This window comes from Pezoporus flaviventris, unplaced genomic scaffold (genome assembly GCF_033815535.1).
Source record: "Pezoporus flaviventris isolate CSIRO_AGI_PZ_B2104156 unplaced genomic scaffold, CSIRO_AGI_Pfla_v1 ptg000213l, whole genome shotgun sequence".
NCBI classification, from domain to species: Eukaryota; Metazoa; Chordata; class Aves; order Psittaciformes; family Psittacidae; genus Pezoporus; species Pezoporus flaviventris.
In genome coordinates, this window is record NW_026892761.1 from 12,391,390 (window position 1) to 12,401,939 (window position 10,550).

The 10,550-nt window shown below is 48.7% G+C and overlaps 1 protein-coding gene across 3 annotated transcripts in view; it reads right to left on the minus strand.

Annotated features, from left to right (window-relative positions):
* RALY (RALY heterogeneous nuclear ribonucleoprotein) overlaps positions 1-9,396 on the minus strand; it is a 118,172-nt gene extending 108,776 nt beyond the window's left edge. The window contains exon 1 of one of the 3 annotated variants that reach the window (XM_061441458.1): positions 9,378-9,396. The gene's annotated coding sequence lies outside the window, so the exon portion shown is untranslated. Of the gene's footprint in view, positions 1-8,599; positions 8,800-9,377 lie in introns of those variants that run through there. The other 2 variants (XM_061441459.1, XM_061441457.1) reach the window with 2 other exon arrangements.
* Positions 9,397-10,550: the final 1,154 nt, after the last annotated feature.

A 10,550-nucleotide genomic window follows, 5' to 3' on the forward strand; every position in this document is an offset into this window, starting at 1 on the left:
GCGAGTAATTCTCGCTAGCTATGTGCACAGAGCTGCAGATACTATCACACTGGGGTTTAGCTGAAGCTCTATGAAAGTATCTGAAGTACTTGATAAAGAAATAAGCCAAGGATCGGTGAACAAGTCCTCCAGACTTTTAGTACGTGTTAAAAATATGGATCTTTTTACCCAGGGAAGGGACAAGAACCAGGATGCTGGTGACTCTAGAGGCCGGGAAGCCTTCCCAATATTCCTGTTCTCCTTTATTCCGAGTAGCAAACTGACACAAACTAAATTCAAGGACTAAACAAGAATAAAGCAAATGAGTTTACATCTATTTTATGTGTTAGTCTTCAGTCTACTTGCTCATGACTGGGATGCTCAGATGGCAAAATAGAAAGTTGACAAACTTCAGGATAAGAAAAAAAAATCCAAATTTACTGCCTGCTCTTACCTGGGTATTTAAAAACCAGGCACTAGAAGCAGACGTCCTCACTCCCTGCAATTGGGCTCGAGCACCTTGTGGGCATCAGCCTGTTTCTTCCACATAAGGGCATCAGTTCAGCACAGGCAGAGGGCATGAACTTACAAAAGCATTTTCTTTTCTCAAACAGTAACTCAGTGGATCTAAAGGCTCTTTTCCAACATTGCACGAAGCTTTCTCCCTCACGTCACTGTTGCATCATTACAGGTTGCAGACATGCTTGCTTGGTAATGCTCCTCTTCCATTACAACCAAGAAATAAAGAAGTGTCTATATTCATAAGATACAGCTGGGCTGCTTTGTCCAACTGCATTTTGCCCCAAGACGTGGCAACTTTTCAGCGTGAGCAGCCTGTTGAGTTCATCCTCCTTTTTGGGACTTAGAGAGAAGCCTTGTGTAAACATACAATGCTTAGCCCTCAAACTAATATTTACTCCTCATGCTACAGATTGCCAACCCAGCTGTGAAGACTTGGGGGAAGCCATAAATTCCTCACATAACTTGATGAATAAAAGCCCATGACTTGCAGAACTAGAATCCCATGCACCAGTACCTCACAACAAACTATAAAACATAGATGTTTATGCTATATTCATGGCTAAAATCTATTAATCCTGAGGTCATAAGCACAGCGTTTTTCCCCTCTCTTGCAAATCAGTCTTTGAGCAGGCATACATCATCAGCTGGAAGCACACAAAATTGGATGGTGATATAGCATCTGCAAATTGAACTGCAGAAGGAAATGATAATACAAGTAATGAATGCAGAGGCCAGCCCCTATTACAAGTCCACACACAGCCTTTTCCCCCACTGCTCAGGCTGCTACAGCACCCATTTCCTTGGCAACCTTTAGCCGGACAAACCCATCTGCACCCCAAGCCCTCCCGGAGCTCCTCTCACAAGTATATTGGAATATGCTACAGGAACAAGGGTGATAACACACCTAAATAACAAGTCAGTTATGCACTCCCAAGTTCTCTTCCAGGCTGGTACTCAAGACCCAGGTTTACTCAGGAAAGGGGTAGGTATGAGCTGATACCATGTAAGTGCTAACAAAAATGTATCTGCAGCCATAAAGCAGCCATCAGAAAAGTGCTATGTAAGTTATTAAATCTTGCTTCCTCTTAAACTGCACCTTCTGGGGTCTTCCACACTGAATTAGCCACCTCCACTGTCTCCTGCCTGTTTGATACAGAATAAATGCTTTGCTGTTATGGGGTATTTTTTCCCATCATTGGCGGGTCTCAGTGCTCAAATGGGAAAGGAAGGAAGAGATCCAACATTTCTCCTCCAAAGTAGCCTGCCAGCAGCTACCAATGCCAGGCATCATTTCACTGCTGCATCCCACCAGCTGCACAGCATCACCCTGCAGAGACTTCCCACCACTCCAACCAAGAAAAGACCCCACTGTGGCAATAAAGGGAGAGCAAGTTGTTGTATACAGGATCCTGCTCAGCAAACAGACCCTTAAGTAGCTTTTACCTTGAAATTTAGTAGCACATTGGTTTTTCCCTTCCGGGATGCCTGCTTCTTTCCAGACCAGGCTGGAACCTGAATCCAAGAGAACTGGGAGCAGAGACATCAGCTGATGTACACTGTGCCTGAAAGAGCTGTACTCTTCTGGGCCATATACATACACAGCCCGTTCATTTGGGAAAAGAGGTAATTTAGGACAGCTTTTATAACGCCTGCTGCCAGAACAAAGACGAAAGACTGTAAGCGGTGATCAATGTTTAAGCCCATCTTCAAAGTGATTTGGGGAGCTGCTGAAAACAAACAAGCAAACAGGGCCCAGGAGCCAGGGGAAAAGCTGACAAAGAAATTGCCTTTTTTCCTAGGCAAACAGAAGGTGGCTAATAGCTCGGTTCAGGGAGGCTGAGCTCTCCCCTCCTAATACAAGCAGGGCCAGAGACCAGATTTAATTTCTTCATCACAACAACTTTAATTAAAATCTAAGCCCTTCCTGCCTCTCTCCTGCCACGAGGTGTGGTTCTGCTCACAGGAGGTATTAGCAAACTCCAGCTTATTAATGTGCCCTCCCTGAAAAAGCTGTTTATGCCACAATCAAATGGCTGGGGAGCCCATCTGGAGGAAAGCACTCCATTCCTAATTAAGAGAAAAACCACAAAGCCCACCTTTGATGTGTAGCAATGGCAGCAGTCATTCCCCATGTGCTCGTGAAGCTGTTCAACAGCATTAGCTTCACAGGGCATCCTTCCAGAGGAATTTACCGTCGGATATTGCTCTTCACCATCACTTGTGCCCTGTGAGTGCCAAGATGCTACTGGAGCTAAAGAAAAAACGCTGACTGCATGAGATTAGCTGTATCAAGGATCTTTCAGTAGTTTTATAAGCACTGAAATTTCAAAGCCAGGTCCACAGTCTAGGTCCCATCTTTGTGAAGTGATCTACAGCGACCCATAGCTGTGTCTGCATGGATGCCCTGCTTGCAACGATGCCTGCAGGTCTGTTCCTAGGCTTGGGTACCAGCCTGGGAGAGAACGCATGGGGCCTCTCAGCTCCAGCACAGATGAGGGCAAAGTTTTACTGGGCTGTTGAAATGCATTTGCAACAGTTGCACACTAAACTTTGGAGTAAAAGTTTAAAAATATAAATAGAAAAAAGTAAACCTAAGTTACCAGAAAGCTCAAGAGGATTCCTGCAGCGCTCATAGCTCTCACCAGCTCCCCAGAGCGTTTCAGGAGCTTGTAAGACCTCTAAGCATTGCGCATGGCTGCAGAACCAACAGTCACAAGCAAACACCTGTTTTACAAGCAGATACAGCTCCAGGGACAGAAACCAGGAGCTGCTGAACCACCAAACCACCACAATGCTGCCCTTCCAGCAGGAACGTGCTCCGTCAGGCCATGCAGCACCGTCAGCTCTGCAATGGTATGTCCCAGAGCAAGCACGGATTTTCTCACATCTATCTACAAAAACCCCACAGCAATTATGTCCGAGCTGCAATCTCTTTACATAGCAGCCATATCTTGGACCAGGAGAGTCACCTTGAACTCCTGGCCAGCCTAGGATGCAACTGAGAAGAGAGGGAAGGCCAGGTGAAAGGGACAGCACTGCCTGCCAGTTCAGTCATACGATATCCACTGTTGCCACCATGCAGCCCCACATGGTCGAAGTCCAAAACTCTTCACTGGAGCACTAGATCATCCGTATCTTTCCCAGACACTGACTTTCATCCACAAGTTGAGTTCAGCCCCCTCACACCTCCAAGCAGAGGTACTCTCTCCCTGTGCAGGAGGGCAGGCAGAACCAGTGCTCCCCATATCCTTCTAGAGGAAGCATTTTTCCCACAAATGAAGGCAGAAGAAAGGCATGAGATTCAGCCTAGTAAAGACATCAAGAGCTCAGGAGGGGAACATCTGAAACTGCCACCTCTATCCACCTTATGTCCTCTGCCTGCCTAGTCCTGAGCTCAGGAATTCATGCATTAACATGAATAATGCCATGGATCTATTCCCAGCTTCCAGAACAAGTGTCCACTGCCATCGTTTCCACACTATCTTCTCCAGCAGAAACTGTCTTCCCTATATCCATGTTCAGGAACTCTCACCGCAGGCAGACCCCCACATGGAAGGATGTTCTCCTTCCAAGGAAGCTGGGACGCAGCAGGAGGCACTTAATCCTGACACAGCAGGAGCTGGAGCTGCACTGCCCCAGTTATTGCTCCTGCTCATACATCGTGCCTCACCATTCTTCCTCTGCTTGTAACAGCAGTCAGAAGATAAGCTCACATTCATTCCCACTGTGGCTGTGTATGTAGAAATAAAAGCTGCTTGGAAAAGCATCAGATAAAGCTACGGCACTTCTCAGTGCCTATTGTTCAGGACCATCACACACCACCTTCAGATGATGCTGCAGACTTCACCAGGGAATCAATGAATTCACACAGATGTAGTCGAGAGGTGCCTATGCTGTTTACATCATTCTTGTTTTCTTAGAGGAAAGAGAAGGGGTTATGTTTTCTATTTTAAAACCATATTTTGGGAAAAAAAAAAAAAAAAGGAGAGTGCAGTATCACTGGCAAAGGCTACAAATGGATGGTCAGTAAAGGAAATACCCTGTAGCAGTGCTCCTGAAACTGAGTTTGGCACATCTTGCTCTATGTCAGTATCTGGTTTCAATATATTCTTAAGGTCTGCTATTTAAAAAAGATAGCATCATTATTAGGTGCCAGATTGACTCTGGAACAGCCTCAACAGCCCAGCAGGTCCCCTGGAGACTGTGCATCTACATCCTCATGTTGGAAGATAGAAGAGACCTCAATAAGCAGAACAAACAGGATTGTTTGTGTTGAACAGTGTTACACAAGAGCCAAAAAGATGACTCACGCTGCCCTTATAGCCTTTCCCTGGATATCCAGAACAAAGCCAGGCACAGCCACAGAAAGCAGTTGTCTCTCAGGGGGAGGTTAACCCCAGGGATACCTCCTGCCCAGGCGACACAGCTTCAGTCGTCGTTAGTAACATCAATGCTGCTTTATGGTGGTCAGATTTTAAGACAAAAATTGCTCTTGTTTTGTCCAAGAAAAGGAAGTCATTACAATACTCCCACTATTCCACCTTCCTTAAGCAAGGAGGACCTCACTGGGAGCTTACAAAACTATAGATTGCAGGCAATATACTCTTCCACATCCCTGCTTCAGCATCATCTGTTGTATCATGCACACTATCTCCCATCTCAGGCTCCACAGGAGTAGCTTCTCTTGTTTGCCCACACCCTGGCAACAACAGGATACTATTTCTGATTGTTTTAAGCCACAAGAAACATGAGAAGCCACAAGAAAAGCTTTAGATTCACCATTTGCATGCATCGAGCTGAGGATTTCCTAAGAGATGCAGAGGAAAACAGTCTTTGCTCAGCGTTACAAGCCGTGGCTTTGATAATTCCAGCAGCTTAAATGCAAAACTAGACACTTGCAAGCAGATGTTAATTCTGCAAAACGCAGGGTCGGAGTCAATCTCTGCCCTGGTGTCACCTCAATTCTGCCTTTGGCAAAGCACATACAATTAATTTTATGTTGGGATGATGGAGCTAGCAGACATCTGACCCCCCCATTAAATACACACTTTCAGGTGAGAACCACCATGTAAAATTATTCACTTGAATTAAACAGATAGGCCAGGACTGATGGCAAAAATAAAAACGGACAGAGTTGACACCACGCTGAGGAAGGCGGCAGCATTCTGTGCACAACAGCAAAATCAACTTAATCACAAATGACAACTTCTGAAAGCCTTTATTTGGGATTCATCCTTGGCATTTTTTCTAGGCCAGCTTGAAAACAAAAGCTTTGTCTTCTTAAAATGCAGTTGCCTGAGGCACCTCTAAAAAAAGTGACATAACTCAGGTCTGAAAAATGCCTCCCGGGTTTCAGATTCTCCTAAGAGCCTCTTTACTATTCAGCTTGATTCAGATTACCCACATCAGCATGAACGCTGCAGATTTAGCCTCAGCTATCAACACAGGTACAAAAAGCACACATTTAGGACTGGGGATTTTTTTTTAAGCTATATGATTAAAGAGCTACAGTTATAAAAAGGAACTTGTTATTGATCCAAACGCTTCCCCCCTCCCTTTTCTCCAGTAGGTTTATAAACACTCTGATGACAGTTCATCCTGAATTTCACTCTGTTTAGCTTGTTTCAGATTTTTTTCTAGCATGCTTTTCTTGCTGGGTGTTTTCAACCTTTCCACCACAAACCTCAAGCTGTGAAAAGAATGAGCAGCTCATTTTGGAATCAAAACTTGGGCTCCAAATATGATTCTTGTTTCTTTTCCCCTCTTCACTTAAGCAATTCTGCAATCAATACCTCTGTGTTTCTTCAAATACAAGGATACAAACCTGTGCTGGGCAAGACAGTAACTTAATGGGAGGGGACAAGGAAGGAAAAGCTGCAAATCTCTTCAAACAGAGCTATTTCTAATATCCATAATTAACATCTTGGATAACTCTGCAGTACTTTTAGCATATCAAAGCTTTTTATATCCATAGGCCATTTTCTTTGAGTAGATGCAAGTTTACATCTAGGTCTGAAAACTTCTTATGCAGCCATCAATAAAGAACTCAAATCAAAAGTTCTGTTGCTTTTATTGATAATTCGGGACAATGATAGCCGAAAGCTCTCTTGGCACTGGGAATGTGTTAGAGTTATTTTTCTGAGTGATCAAGTCTCTTCACTTATGCCACATAAACTGTTTACTGGCAAGAGCTCTAAGCCTCTCTTTACAATCCCCAAATAAAACATCCTTCCAGAACTTGCTGCCTATTATCTGCCTTTTCTAAAGAAAGTGGTTCTTAAGAGACCCACCTTCTTCTGCTTTGCCATTCCCCTGAAGCCCATCTGCAACATTAGGCTTGACACAAGCAGAATACCGCAATCCTTCACGGCACAGCACAGTGAGCTAAATGAGTGTCTGTCTTTACATCCTGAAGAAGGGTATCACACACAGCTGATCCAAATGGTGCTCACCAAAAACAAGGGTCATAAAAAGGCTCCCAGGAATGTGAGCGATAAACCTTGTGACAAGCTGTCACTGAGAGTAGGCAGCCCAAAAAGGATGCTACAGAGCAACACTGCTGTGGCTTAACCCAAGGTTTTGCTCATGACACAGGTTCCTTACCACCCGTGAAGATCCTTCGCACCACGTCAGTGCAGGCTCCTCATCCCAGAGCTCTGCTGCTAGAAAACAAACTGTTTCCCTATCCTTTAGCACAGAATTAAACACAAAGAGCATAAATCAGAGCAAATCACACAATAAAAGATGGGACAAAATGCAAGTGGAATTGCCACTTCCCCCTTCTCAACTGAGGAATAGAAACCAGTTGTGGAAGCACCTGTAGAAGCCAGCAGGTTTCCTCTTTGCAGCAGGGATGGTCCAGAGGTCCTGCAGCAAAGCCTACACCTTCCTCCCCATGACTGCTCCCCCGAAATGACGGCTAGCATTGCTCAGAGCCAGAGAAAACAGGCTCAGCCTGGGCGACGAGGTCCACAGTAAATACCAGCCCCGATGCTCACATGGCCCCTGCCAGCCCAGCAAAAGCCACCAGCAGTGGCAGACATACACTGCTCACCCTGTCAAACACTAGCATCAGCTACCGATACCTTACGGTATTTATCTGCAGGGGAAAGACAACAAGGACTTCCTTAATACGAAATAAAAGGGTCCTTTTTCTTTTCTGGCCTCAAAAGTAAGCCAAAGTCAATCATGATGCTATTGATTCCAGTCTCCACTCCAACCCCAGAGAAGAGCTACTGGAGAACGTGGGAAAGCAGGGGAACACGAAGCCAGTGCAGGCTTGTTCCCTGGCTCAGCCTTACTGCCCGAATCTTCCCCATGCTGGGAAACAAATCTGAGCTTCACACTCGGCAGCAGAGTCAGGAAAATAGAGGCGCACATCCACACTGTTGGCACAATTTCTATCTCAGCCTCTATGCTCTGTTATCACAGAAGGACTCAGCTGCAGGACCACCCTGACGGTTTGGCATATGGCATTGTGACAGCAGCCCGGAGTAAACACGGGACTTCCATCCACCACCTCAAACACAGAAATTGACAACCCGAACGTATTCGCGGCAGAAAACATTGTGAAACGCTGAGAAACTGAGCTCGCAGGGCTCAACACCACCGCTCCGGGGAGCAGACGTGGGTACTCCGAGCCCTCGGGCTCCGGCGCCGGTCCCACCAGTGCTACCAGTCCCACCAGTGCTACCAGTCCCACCAGTGCTACCAGTCCCACCAGTTCGCCCCCGTCTCCGGCCCGAGCAGCTCCGCAAGAGACACCAAGTAACTCGCGATCGCTCCGGTCCCCCCGCGACACCCCCGCACCGACTCCTCCGGGACCCGCGTTACGAGCCAGCGGGCACCGCCAGCTCCACACCGGGGCAGCGGCGGGGACGGGATTTCACCCGGCAGCCGCTTCCAAGCGCGGAAGTTTCCCATCCCGCAAGGGCCAACCTCGCGCTTCCTCCCCGCTTCCCAGCGAATAGGGGAAAACGGGGAGAAAGAAAGGAAAACCCCCCACAAACAGCAAAACACACGTAAGAAAATCCATGGAATAGCAGGGGAAAAAAGAGAAGACTGCAGTAAAACATTAATAAAGAAGGCAATAACTCACTGCCCGCCGGCAGCGGAGCCCCGGGGAAGCTCGCTCCGTCTCTCAAGAGGCAGCCCCGTCCACCGGGGGGTGCGGTGTGCGCGGCAGGGAAGCGCTCCCCGAGCGGGGTGCCGGGTCCCGATGCAGCGCTGCGGACCGACACGTACCGAGCCGCAGCACAGCGGCCTCGGCCCAGCCCCGGCCCCGGCCCCGGCCCCGCGCGAGCCGCCGGCACAGTGCCGCGCACCGCCCCGCCGCTCCAGCGCCTTCCCGCCGACCGTACCACAGCGCCGCGCCGGCGGGGTGGGAAGCAAACGCCGGAGGAGGGGGAAGTATGTGCCTGTGGCCGGTGCCCGTTCCCCGGTGCCGCCGCGGCGCTGCCTGAGCGCATCCGTCCCTCGGGGCTGCACCGTACCGTGCCGTGCTGCCGGGCCTCGGCACAGGGCAGCGCCCCCTCCCCGCTCCCCTCTCGCTCGGCAGCCGGCGCGGTGGAACAGTCCAAGCCGGGCGGGGTGGCGGGGCGCGGCGGGTCCGGGGGTGGCGGGGTCGGTGCCGGTCCCGCGGTGGGAACCAGCGCGCTCCTCTATTGAGCAAACCCCGTTCTCCTCGGGCTGGGCTCAGGCTCCTACCCGCTGCCCGCGCCGGGTTCTGGGGGCGGCCGCTGGAGCTCCAGCCCTGCCGCTCGTCCGGCCCCGGTGCTCTGTGTGACGGAGTGGTTCCAGGTCGGCTTCTCTTGCTCTGTTTGCGCACCGCGCTCACGAAGTGAAACCGTTCTCTCGGGAATCAGACTTTTTCCTACCTAAAGCCGTTTCCTCACTCGGTGCTCACACGGTAACAGCCCTGGGACAGACCCACGCGGAGATGTTGTAAGGAATAAGGCAGCACCGGCTGAACTACGAACCCACGTGTGGTCCCAGCACGCTCCAGTCACTGGGACATTTACTGCAGCATCTCTCCTCTCGCTGCAACGCTCCAGCATGTCCCCGTTCAAACGCTCCTGAGATCTCGCCCTAGCGCAGGTGATCAACTGGGGATCAAGGCAGAGGCAAATATCCCCTCGGAGAACTCTCCATTGATCCCAACGTAACCACGGTGGTGTTTAAGTGCTCAGTTAACACAGAACTACCCAGCAGAGTGCTCACTCCTGCTGAGGCTGGTGGGAGGATCAGGTGCTCAGAAGATGCCTCCAAAGGCCGGGTTGTTCGGTAGTAGGAGATCTCTAAATGAGATGAACTCTCGCCAGCATCAAGACCTGACTGACCCTGGGCTGGAGGCAAGATCTCTGGGTACCCACCAAGCCAAACCTGAAGCATTAACTGTTATTTCAGCTTAATTTTCCTTGGGCAGCTCACACATCTCTTCCAAGCTTCATTTTTTCCCCTGCAGAGTGAGCTTCCAAAAAAAGGGCTGAGAGTCAAAACCACATCAGTGTCCCAGTGGAATACATTGGCTTTCCCACTGAAATCCACATACCCCAGTCTGGCATGGGATGTTGTGTTCCCTTGCTCCTCAGAAACCTATCTCCTCCTTGGGTTTTGCTTCCCACGCTAAATCAGCACCCAGAGTGAGGGGAGGCAGTGAATCAGTCCTGCCTCCAGGGTGTCAGAGTGCATATCCTGGGTGAGATGTTCTCCAGGTTTCCTTCCAGAAGGAAGATCAAAGGGCACCATATTCTAATTCCTAGAGCTACACAGTAGCATTTCAGAACAATTTTGTGATGTTTTCCCAGTGTTGGGACATTCATTGACCCAAATTCTCACACAATAATCCCCAGTAACACCAGTAAGCCGCTGCCAAAGCAGGTGCGTCTCATATTAGTCCAGAATTAAGTTTTCATCAAACCCTGATTTTCTTTAAAATCCTATTTATTGCTTAACAATCACTTGAAAGTCTATGGGTGGGAAGTAACACAAAAGCATCTTTCATTATTCATTAAGGACAAGCGATGCAGGGCTTTTGGAAGGGAATAGAA